Source organism: Cricetulus griseus, chromosome 2, assembly GCF_003668045.3.
Source record: "Cricetulus griseus strain 17A/GY chromosome 2, alternate assembly CriGri-PICRH-1.0, whole genome shotgun sequence".
Taxonomy (NCBI): domain Eukaryota; kingdom Metazoa; phylum Chordata; class Mammalia; order Rodentia; family Cricetidae; genus Cricetulus; species Cricetulus griseus.
Genome location: NC_048595.1, coordinates 229,707,686 through 229,718,830, shown reverse-complemented (window position 1 = coordinate 229,718,830; position 11,145 = coordinate 229,707,686). Strand labels below are relative to the sequence as shown.

The 11,145-nt window shown below is 37.1% G+C and overlaps 1 long non-coding RNA gene across 1 annotated transcript; it reads left to right on the top strand.

The window, feature by feature from the left end:
* The first annotated feature begins 2,889 nt into the window (after positions 1-2,889).
* On the top strand, positions 2,890-9,537 carry LOC113831508. Its single transcript, XR_004768381.1, has 2 exons — positions 2,890-2,939; positions 7,980-9,537. It is a non-coding gene; the product is annotated as an uncharacterized LOC113831508 (long non-coding RNA).
* The last annotated feature ends 1,608 nt before the right edge of the window (positions 9,538-11,145 follow it).

Below are 11,145 nucleotides of genomic sequence, written 5' to 3'. Positions count from 1 at the left end.
TTTCTGACATGGCATGGGCACACAAGTACATGAGAGTTCATAGAATTCTCTTAGTGAAATATTGAAAAAAAATTCTACGGTGTACAGAAGATTTCCAAACTAACAGACCTGATAACAGAAATGTTTCCACAGTTTGTGTTTCTGCAAATGTAGAGGACCTTAACATGAGTGTCTTTAATGTGAGAAGCATAAACTAAATTGTTTTTCATAGGGTCTGGGTCATTCTTGCCCCCTTTCCAACCTATTCCACTCCCTCTGTATGTTCTTTGTTGACCATGGTAGACAGAGAATTAGATCTGTAGTCCTACATGCATAAACCATTACCTACTTTATTATAGCTCATTTGAGATTTATAAAGAATATCAAAACAATTAGAAAATAATCCTGAGATTGATATTTAATATTTCCTCAGTTCCTTTAAGAGTTTTCAAATCTTTTAAATATATATCATGATACCACACTCATAAAGTTATCTTGCATTATTTCCATGGCATATTTAGGATAGGTTTACAAGTGAAATTAATAAACCAAATTAACATAAACAATGGCGGGCAAAGTGTGTTAGGAAAGGGATGTCCTTAGGTTAATTATAAATGAGTCAGAGAAGAAGAGGAGGTCTATAATGGTTAATCTCTTTTGTCAACTCGATAATATTTAATACCACTTGGGGGAAAACAGCTTGCCTGGGAGAGATGATCATGATTAGGTTAATATAGATATAGAGAGCTGCTTATTGTGGCATTACCATTACTTGCTTGGGATTCTGGAGCCCAGAGACAGGAGAAAAATGCTGAGCTCAGCACATATCACTTTCTCTGCTTCCTGACTGAAGACAAAATACATCCAGCTGCCTCAAGCTACTTCTTCCATAAATTCCCTACAATAACAGACTGTGGAACTATGAGCCAAAGAGTGTTTGAACCCTGAGCCTTGTTGGCTATAAAGAGACAAAGAAGGAAGGGAAGTACCTATGAAAGTTAACTCTCCAAGTTTTTATTTTAGCAAACTTAGGTTTTTTTTGAAACCAAAAAACAATGACTAAATTCTTCTGTTTTCTGTTTACAGTGCTGTCACAGGCAATCTATTCAGAATTAGGGCAAAAAGCCTATGTAAAAAAAGTATAATTTACAAAGCAAATACACGGTTGAGACAACAAACGATCTATTCATGAACAAAGAAATAGCTATCTTATAACAGAGGAATAGCTACCAATCAAAGGGCTATATATATCCATAAACAATTAAAGATCACCCATGAATAAGGAAACAGCCTTCCATAAACAATGAAATAAGCAGCCATGGGCAGGCAATAGACATCATGGAATATTCATACTAAAGCAATGGACTATCCACCCATGAAGAAAGGAATAAAGATTTGCATATGAATGGAATCCATTAACAAGGAACTATCCATCCATGAGCAACATCTCAGTTATACTAGGGTAATCATTCTACGCATATAGATGAAAAATGCCTAACAGTGAGGTGTGTATAGCTATATATACTTAAGCAACTTAGAAATGGCATAACTAATTTACATGTATGGTATATGTCTACTCTTACATAAAATAAATTTATTTATGATATTCATATGTTTATGGCAACTGTGATTAATCTAAAAAATTTTGCAACATATATTCTTTATCATTTATTGTTAACTTAAGTGATTTACTCACATTCTTTATAAACTATATTGGTCATTGATTGGGAATGTACTTCTGGGTATGTTTATCTTACTGATTGTTGAATAAAGTACTGTTTGGCCAATGAGGCAGAAAGCTAGACAGGACTAGGAGCCAAAGAGGATTCTGGGAAATGTAGTAAAGACATGATGATGCAGGCAGGAAATGACATAACAGGAAGACTCTAACATAAACAGACGAAGAAAGAAGTGGAGCCGCTCTTCCTCCAGATTCACCATGTGATCCACTGGCAAGAGAGGACGCCAATGGAAGGTGTCTGATAAGATAAGTCTTATAAAATATATAGATTTATGATAATTAAGACTGAACTAACAGATGAGAATCCTAGTCATTGGCCAAGCAGCATTTGTACCTAATATAAGTCTCTGTGCATTAATTGGGGACCCTAACTCGGCGGGCCAAATTCAGGCAGCTGGCAGAGACCACCTACATGGTATTAGGGCTCAGGACGGCTTTTGGGGGAAAGATTGATAGTAACAGAATGTTATCAGAAGTGGGATAACCCCATGCCCCAAGGTTCCCAGAGGAAGAGGAAAACATGCTGCCACAGCCTGCCCTGTCGGGCCACTGAGAGGTATTGGAACAGCTTCCATATATATGCACACGCCATCCCAGCACTCTTGGGGGTTGGACTCAGCACTCCTGAGATGATAAAGACAGATCCATATAAAGAAAAACTGCTAAAGGTTTACACTGCTTTTAAAAATATATGTAGGCTTGTGAGAGAAAAAGTAATAGGAGCAAATAGAGTAACTGGGTGTGGTGGCACACACCTTTAATCCCAGCACTCCAAAAAGAGAGGCAGGCAGATTTCCACAGAGAAACCCTGTCTCAGGAAAAAATAAAAAAAAGGGAAGTAAAAATAGAATAATAGAAAAGCCACCTAAAAATGAAAAATACACAGAGAGTTTGGATACTATATTCTATATCGTCTTTAAATTGTTTGATTGCCGAAGAAAGAGTCACTGCTGCTAAAATACATTTGATTATAAGTGCTGCAAAATTAATCCAACTTATACATTTTAAAAATGCTTTGACATCAAAGGTTAAGTCTAAGGACAGGGTACTTGGGAAAAAAGTTTTTGCTTGTGTTTTCACAGAAAATGAAAAGCTATGGATTCCTTCCAGACTAATATGGTTTGATCAAGCAAGACCCACTGAAGCAGTGACCCAACTGATCCTACATCCAAAACAGCTGAGATGATACAGGCTTGCAGACTACAAAAACAAGGACTTGGTCAGATTTCTATGTTTTATCATGATCTCCATGGTACGGACATTGCCCCCAATCAGAGTGAATGACACTCAAATTCCCAAATATTGTTTATAAATGTTTGCTTTCATTTAAATGGGGTTGGTTATAAATGATAATGAGCATAGTCAATCTCTTTTTAAAGGAAAAAAAAGGAAATAGGATATAGGAATGAATACTTTGCATTGTTATGGATTTTCATTTATTGATACAACTTTAAGGTCAATTTTGTGATATGTATATGCCTCCTCTTGTTTAGGTATTGTGTTTATACAGATCTTTTAAAATGATATACATAATTAAATACAGGTTATATAGTTACCTATAATAGTCAGACCTTATAATTAGGTTAGTTAAGTTTTCCAGATATACAGAGATGTATTTGAGATGGATAGGTTTTCTTCATATCTTTCAAAGACCTACAGAATATATGGCATTTAAATGGTTTAGGGTTTTTCTTGGCAGTGAGACACAACTGCTCCTGGCACACCAATTATGTAAGAAAGGAGAATGGGCATCAAAGAAACTTGTTATGGAGTTTGCTTTCAACATGGCAAGATTAGCCATTTGGGCAAAAAACTGCTCTTGCCTGGACTGTTTGTTGCTGTATAAACTGGACATGCAGGACCCACAAGAAAGTGACTGCTGAACTTACAAAATAAGACAGTACTGAAGGGTTCCTGCTGAAATGGAGAAGTGTGCCAGACACACTATGGCCTATGGGCTGAAGATGGATGCCCCAACATTACAGAGGAACTTTGGGTGACTGTCCAGGTAGTGAGATGTCTCTGTCAATTCTAGAGTTTATATATTATCCTTCTGTGGTCTTTGATAGAATTGAAGACAGATAGTTATGGTTATAGTTTTCTTCAGTTATTATAAAAGATAAGTTATCCTTCTTTTTATTTAGACAGAAAAGAGGAGATGATGGGGAATGTTCTTCTGTGTATGTTCATCTTATTGATTGTTGGATAAAGTACTGTTTGGCCAGTAAGGCAGCAAGTTAGATGGGACTAGGTATCAAAGAGGATTATGGGAAATGTGGTAAAGAAATGATGATCCAGGCAGGAAAAAAACGTAACAGGGAGACTCATACCTAAACAGAGGAAGAAGTAAGTGGTCTTGCTCTTCCTCCAGATTCGCCATGTTATCCACCAGCAAGGGAGGACAGCAATGGAAGGCGTCTGATAAGATAAGTCTTATAAAATATATAGATTTATGATAATTAAGACTGAACTAACAGATGAGAATCCTAGTCATTGGCCAAGCAGCATTTGTACCTAATATAAGTCTCTGTACATTAATTGGGGCCCTAACTCGACAGGCAGAACTCAAGTGGCTGGCAGAGACCGCCCATGTGGTAGTAGGGCTCGGGCGGCTTTTGGCAGAAAGATATATCCTATCAGGACATCTCTGTGGTTGTCTAATAAACTTTTTTATCCATTTAGTATGTATGGCGCTTTCTTTGAGAAATATCCCCACAGGCTCAGAGAGTGGAACATTCTGTGGGATTTGGTTATGCCTTTGAGGTGGTTATGGGAAGTGCAGCTTTGTAGGAGGAAGTGAGTCACTGGTTATGGGAAGTAGAGCTCTGCTGGAGGAAGTGAGTCACTGGTTATGGGAAGTAGAGCTCTGCTGGAGGAAGTGAGTCACTGGTTATGGGAAGTAGAGCTCTGCTGGGGGAAGTGAGTCATTAGTTATGGGAAGTGCAGGTCTGCTGGAGGAAGTGAGTCACTGGTTATGGGAAGTAGAGCTCTGCTGGAGGAAGTGAGTCACTGGTTATGGGAAGTGCAGTGTTTGAGAGTTTATAACTTCCCTTCCTTCCAGTTCACCTTCTGATTTGTGCTTTTGATTGAAGATGTGACCTCTCAGCTTCCTATCACCACACCTGACACTCACTGCCATGCCTCACAAGCACGATGAACCTTTATCCCTCTGGAATCATAAGCTACAATACTTCGTCCTAAAGTTTTCCTTGGTCATGGTGTTTTATCACAGTCCTATAAAAATTAGTGGGACTTTCATTTCAAACTAGTTTTTAATTCGTGCATAGACTTTGTCTCTCCTGTGGTTTCTGGTGCAGCAGGTGAAAGCACATGCTACTTTATCAGAGGAGGTCAGTTTGCATGCCAGCATCTAATTTGGCAAGACTCAAATGCCTGCAACCCTAGCTCCAAAGAAGCTGATGTCCACTTGTAAATGCCTTGATCACCCGCATACATGTGGACATACATCTATAAACAAATATATAACAAAATCAATTTGAAAAAAAATCTATGGTTTCTGTTTGTTACAAAAAATCTTTCCGACAAAAGCCGCTGAGCCCCACCGCCATGTGTGGGCTTTACGCCAGCCGCCTGCCTGAGTTAGGGCCCAAATTAATACACAGAAACTTGTATTAGGTACAATGCTGCTTGGCCAATGACTAGGATTCTCATCTGTTAGCTCAGTCTTAATTATCATAACCTATATATTTTATAAGACTTACCTTATCAGACGCCTTATTGGCGTCCCTCCTTGCCGGTGGATCACATTGCTCCGCTGGAGGAAGAGCAGAGGGGAAAGGGGACACTTCCTGTTTCCTTTGCTTAAATATGAGTCTCCTTGCTATGTCACTTCCTGCCTGTATCACCACCTCTCTACTACATTTCCCAGAATCCTCTTTGACTCCTAGTCCTATCTAACTTGCTGTCTCATTGGCCAAAGAGAACTTTATTAAACAATCAATAAGATAAACACACAGAAGTACTTTCACCATCATTTTTTCATATGCCACATGATTTGTTTGCTTGGTTTTTGTTCTTTTAAAAAAAAATACAGATTTACTCTGTGTTGCTCCAGCTGTCCTGAAACTCACTTTGTCGAACAGGTTGGCCTCAAACTCACAGAGAACTGCCTGACTCTGCCTCCCTAGTGCTGGGATTAAAAGTGTATGCTACCACTGCCACAGTCCATTACATAATTCTTAATGATTAACTTGTTTTAGTCACTAGATTAACTCTTTGAATAGTTAAGTTCCTATCATTAAAAGTGTTTGAGTTTTCTGCTACCCTGGGCATTGCATGTTATATGGATTTTATTCAGCTTGTGGTTGTGTCTTCATCTGGTCTTACCCTGGCATGACAGCCTGTAATGACATCAGCTCTGTGACGTTGCTTCAGTATTACAGTCAGTAAAAGTTGCTACATTTCAGCAAATTATTTCCTTATCATGGTGGTAAACAGAAATCTCACACTTTAAGAACTATTAAATACCTCACTTTTTTTTTCTGAATACATCAACCCCCAACTATACCTTTATTTTATGTATTCCTACAGAATACCTTCATTTACTTCCTGGAGAAAATCTATCCTTGCAAGTTTTCTTACCAACTATATATAACAAACTTAGCTTGCTTTTAAATTATATCTTTTATTTTGAGGTTGTATAATTACATCATCTCCTCTTTCCATTCTCTTTTTCTGAATTCTCTTATATGTACCTCCTTGTCCTCTTTCAAACTCATGGCTTGTTTTTTTTTATTGTTGAACAACACATATGTGGAGTATATACATATATATGCAACAATTAATAAAACATATACATTCATATATATATATTGAACCTCTCAAGCTAGTAGTTTTTAATACCCATTTACAATGAAAATCTTTGATTATTTTATCTCAACTCATGAATCAAGATACTAAATGATTAGAAAGACACACAACACATCCACTCACTGGCACCCCACACATCCACTCAGCACCCCACACTTCTATTCATCAGCACCCCACATATCCAATGACCAGCACCCTCCAAACTCTCTTAAATCTCCTTTTGGTTTATGAGCCCACAAAGGTGTTTTTTCTGTTTCTTCCTCTTCTTAAGGTTTCATATACATTGAAACTAATGTTTGCTATTTGTAACTTGGTAACTATATATTTTTAATATCAGAATATATATGCTATTTTTTGCTATAATTTTTCATTTCAAAGGTTTGTCCTAAATATTACTATGGTTTTACTTCAAGTTATACCAGATTCTTCATTGGAATGCCCAAAATTAACATATTAAGTTTACTGAATTTTCTTGCTGATGGCACCACTCTCCACAAATGATGAACAGTTTAACTAGGCAAAGCTTGCATCTGTTACTGTTTTCATACCAGCAGTGGATAAATGTATGGATACTCACTGAAGAAAAAGGGGAAAACTAAATATTCACCAAACCAGGGTTTAACACACTCTTTGGAACAGGCAGTTTGGCTTTATGATTTCTTCTAGATAAAATTGGAAACCACATGAGGCTCCCATACTTCACCTAGCAAAGGTGTCAAAAAGCACACAGGTTTCTCCTGAATCTCCTCTCGACACTGTCACTGATACCACTGAATCATCCCATGGGTAGTGTACCAAGCTACAGGCACACATAGTGTAACACAGCAGTGAATGTGGGGCTTTGACCTGGATAGATGTGGCTTCAAGTCTAGAGAACAAGTTTTCTTATTTTAGGTCAAGTTCTTAACTCTTAAGTTAGAGTTTTTCCTTCTAATGAGCTAAGGGAATGCCACATGCGTTTTGTTAAGTGCATAGGCATTTGGGTTAGGTGGCATTAGGTGGCACTGCACATTGATATTGAACATTCTGAATAGGTTGCCTATGATTTGTGAAGTGACACCATGTAGTCAGTGAACTGTAGGCTGAAGGTTCAGCTGATCTTCAGGGGCAGTGATGCAGAACACTGGGGATGTATTCCTTGTTTTTCTAGGGGCCCAGCTATATGCTGAATCTGAGCCTCAAACTGGAGATCAAGATGCAAATCTTGATTTCAAAAGAAGTTTCAATAACACCATCTTTGCTGTAGATATGTGGCCCCAGAAATTCTTATGAGTCTCTAAAGAATAAAGAAAACATGAATAATAGATGGAGAGGGCAAAGGGTGACTCCAGGACCATCTGGACTGTCTATTCTCTAGAGACTAATGACTATCTTCATATGTTAGTTCCTTAACTTTTTTAATGGTGACTATAGTGCTTTGAATTAACAGAAAGACATTGCAGTGGCTATTAAGTCTACAACTTTACCATTGAAAGATCATCCTGTGTAATTCAGTGGAGAGACAGCAAGAAATCAGGATCTCAGTACTCTATCAGCAAGGACTGTGTTCTGATGACAGCATACACGATCAAGTAACTGTCCTCACAAGGCTATGGAACAAACAACTTCCTGCCACCATTCTGGTTTGACCTCATAGGCCTCTCTGCAGATAATGCAACCAAGTGAACATGTACTGAGATGTTTGTTACCTAGAGTGCCATGATCCAATAATATTCTGCTTGTTTAAGCTGCCAGGTCTGTGGCATATACTTGTTATTTCTATGTTATATGTATGGCAGACAATAAGCCTACACCACTTACATAGTCTGTCTGCCATGGGAAGGATGAATGTTATAATGGGGAAAGTCACATATGGTCTTGTGTGAGTTTATATCTCTTTAAGCACTCTGTTGTATCCACATGTAACTAATCATCTCATTTGATGTATGTCATTGCAAACTGAAGTGAGAACTAAAATGCAAAACCCACTGAGGATTAGAACCACACTGAAGCTAATTGCAGAATCATAGTTTTACTAAAACTTTGCAAGAGTGTTTGACTTTGAATATGAGGGTAATATCTTATAATGTTAACAGGAAAGAAAACCATGAAATATTGCAGGCAAAATCTTCTCTTGATATAGGTGGTTGTTCTCTACAAGACAATGAAAATATCATGGAAAAATGAAAAAGGAAGCTAAAGGTTTTTTTTACATTAAAATATTTCAGAACGTTCATTATTTCATTGGCAATATAAATTTTAAAGGCAAAATAGTTCCTCAAAAGTAAGGTAAATGCTGCTAAGTTATGATTTCCAAAAGACTTTTAAATGCTTAAAATATAAAACCAAGGAATTCTTTGAAATGTGTATATAGAGACCCATGTGAAAGAAAAAAATTCCTAAAGTGAAGATCACTTTGATGCTATGCAAGGAAAATCCAGACAGAAACCTATTCCAATGGTTATGACTATCAGAGACAATTATTGTCTCGGAGTTCCCAGTTTCATGGACATTTTTAAATAAAATATTTATTGTAAAGATTTAGTTATGTTATTGGAAATCACACACACACACACACACACACACACACACACACACACACACACACACCAAGTGTTAGGCAATATCTTTCGCAGATATGGTAGTAACTTTAATGGTCCATAAATGTAGAAGTAATAAAAATGTTAAGTGGAAAAAAAAACTGATTGCAGAAACTTTTTCTGCATAAGATTATATCTGTATGGACAGACAACATCTTTATGTGTTTTAAGCTTATACTGAGACAATCATACTGCTCCAAGGATGATACAGAAACATCTCATGTGAATTGTAGTTGTGATGCCCACATAGTGGGGAAGAGGAATCCTTTCCAGTACATAGCAGTTGAAATTACACTCACAATATTGAAGATTTGTGTTTGTTTGCTTTTCTCTGGATTTGAATACCTGGCAAATGAATACACAGGTATATGTCTTCAAACCTGGTTAACACTAAAGGTTTCTGTTCTACATTGTTGTGATGGCTTTGCTTTTGGGAATCAAACCCAGTATATACAAAGTGTTCTCCACTATTGAAATCTTCCCCAGCTCCAAATATTAACTAAAAGTCAGGTTCTCTACAAATATTAAATGAAGGTCTCTATCTATAGTTCTGTCTTTTTTTCTAATTTCATTTTGATGCCCCTATCATGAATACCACATCTCATTTTTCCTTGGCTGTGCACTGAAGAAATAACTTTATAATATGTAGTGATTCTAACCATATATGTTGACATGTAGAATAATAAGTCAGCATGGCATGTGAAGAAATGAGAACTGGACTTGCCAGGAAGCGATATGGTATAGTTAGCAGTGGCCTCATTGGGTTTGCACAGAAAGACAAAGCAGGGAAGGATAACAATTTTAGCTTTGCCTAGACAGAAAAAGTTGGCTAAGACCAAACCTGTATAAGAATAGTCAATGAAATTAAAAAAACAAAAACAAACAAAGCCCTCAGGTTTGGTCTGCAATGTATTCAAAGTCTTCTCTTTGTAAGATAGCAGATGCCGGTACTAAAGTAGAGTACCTGAAAAATGTAAGAACAATTTCAACAAGTAACCAACCCCTCTCTTCCATCTGCCAGTTAATAGAACAGTTTTGAATGATGGAAGCCTGAGTCAATGCAGAAGCAACCTTTACACATATACATTCTTGAGTCTAGATGGAGTGAGAGACACCAGTGTAACGGTAACTCTTTCAGACAGCCACCTGGGTTCTGCTGCTGCTTCAGGACCCCAAATAACACACTAAGACTTAATATTAGTTACAGTGCTGCTGGTTAATAACTAGGATTACTTATTTGCGAGCTCAGTCTTAATTATCAACCATGACTACTAATCTATATATTTTTATAAGGAATATCTTCCCGGGGATGCTGGCCTTATGCCTCCTCTCCTCCTGGGATCACATGGCAATTCCTCTTTACTACATTTCCAAGAATCCTCCCTCTCTTCTAGTACCACCTATCTTGCTTCCCTATTGGCCATTCATTAACTAATAAGAGAGACAAATGCACAGAAGGACTTCCCCCATCATCTCCTCTTTTCTGTCTAAATAAAAAGAAGGGTTTTAACATTAACATAGTAAACTATATAACAAAACAGTTATCAAGTAAGAACTATAGTTACAAAATCTAGTCCTTTAACTTTAGAAAGATTTAAAGAAAATATTCTATTATCTATCCTATCTTTGTGAGTCGAAGGTCTTATATGAAACTTATCTTTTACAGTAATGAAAGAAAACTATAAACATAACTATGTATCTCCAACTCCATCAAGGATAAATTAATCAGAACAAAATTATAATTTGCTTAATTATGATATGGGAAATATACACAATAATCAACTTAAATCTAATAGAGGATTTGGCTCATTAGGGAGATAAGAGATGTCTGGATTTAATCATCAATGCTTATCATTGGAATATAGCTGTTAATGCCTAAAAGGAAGAAAATTCAATATAGAGCAGAGGTTCACAACCTATGGGTCTTGACACTTGGGTTGTCAAGCAACCCTACCACAAGGGTCATTCATGTCTACCTCAAACACCGATATTTACATAAATATTCATAATGGTAAG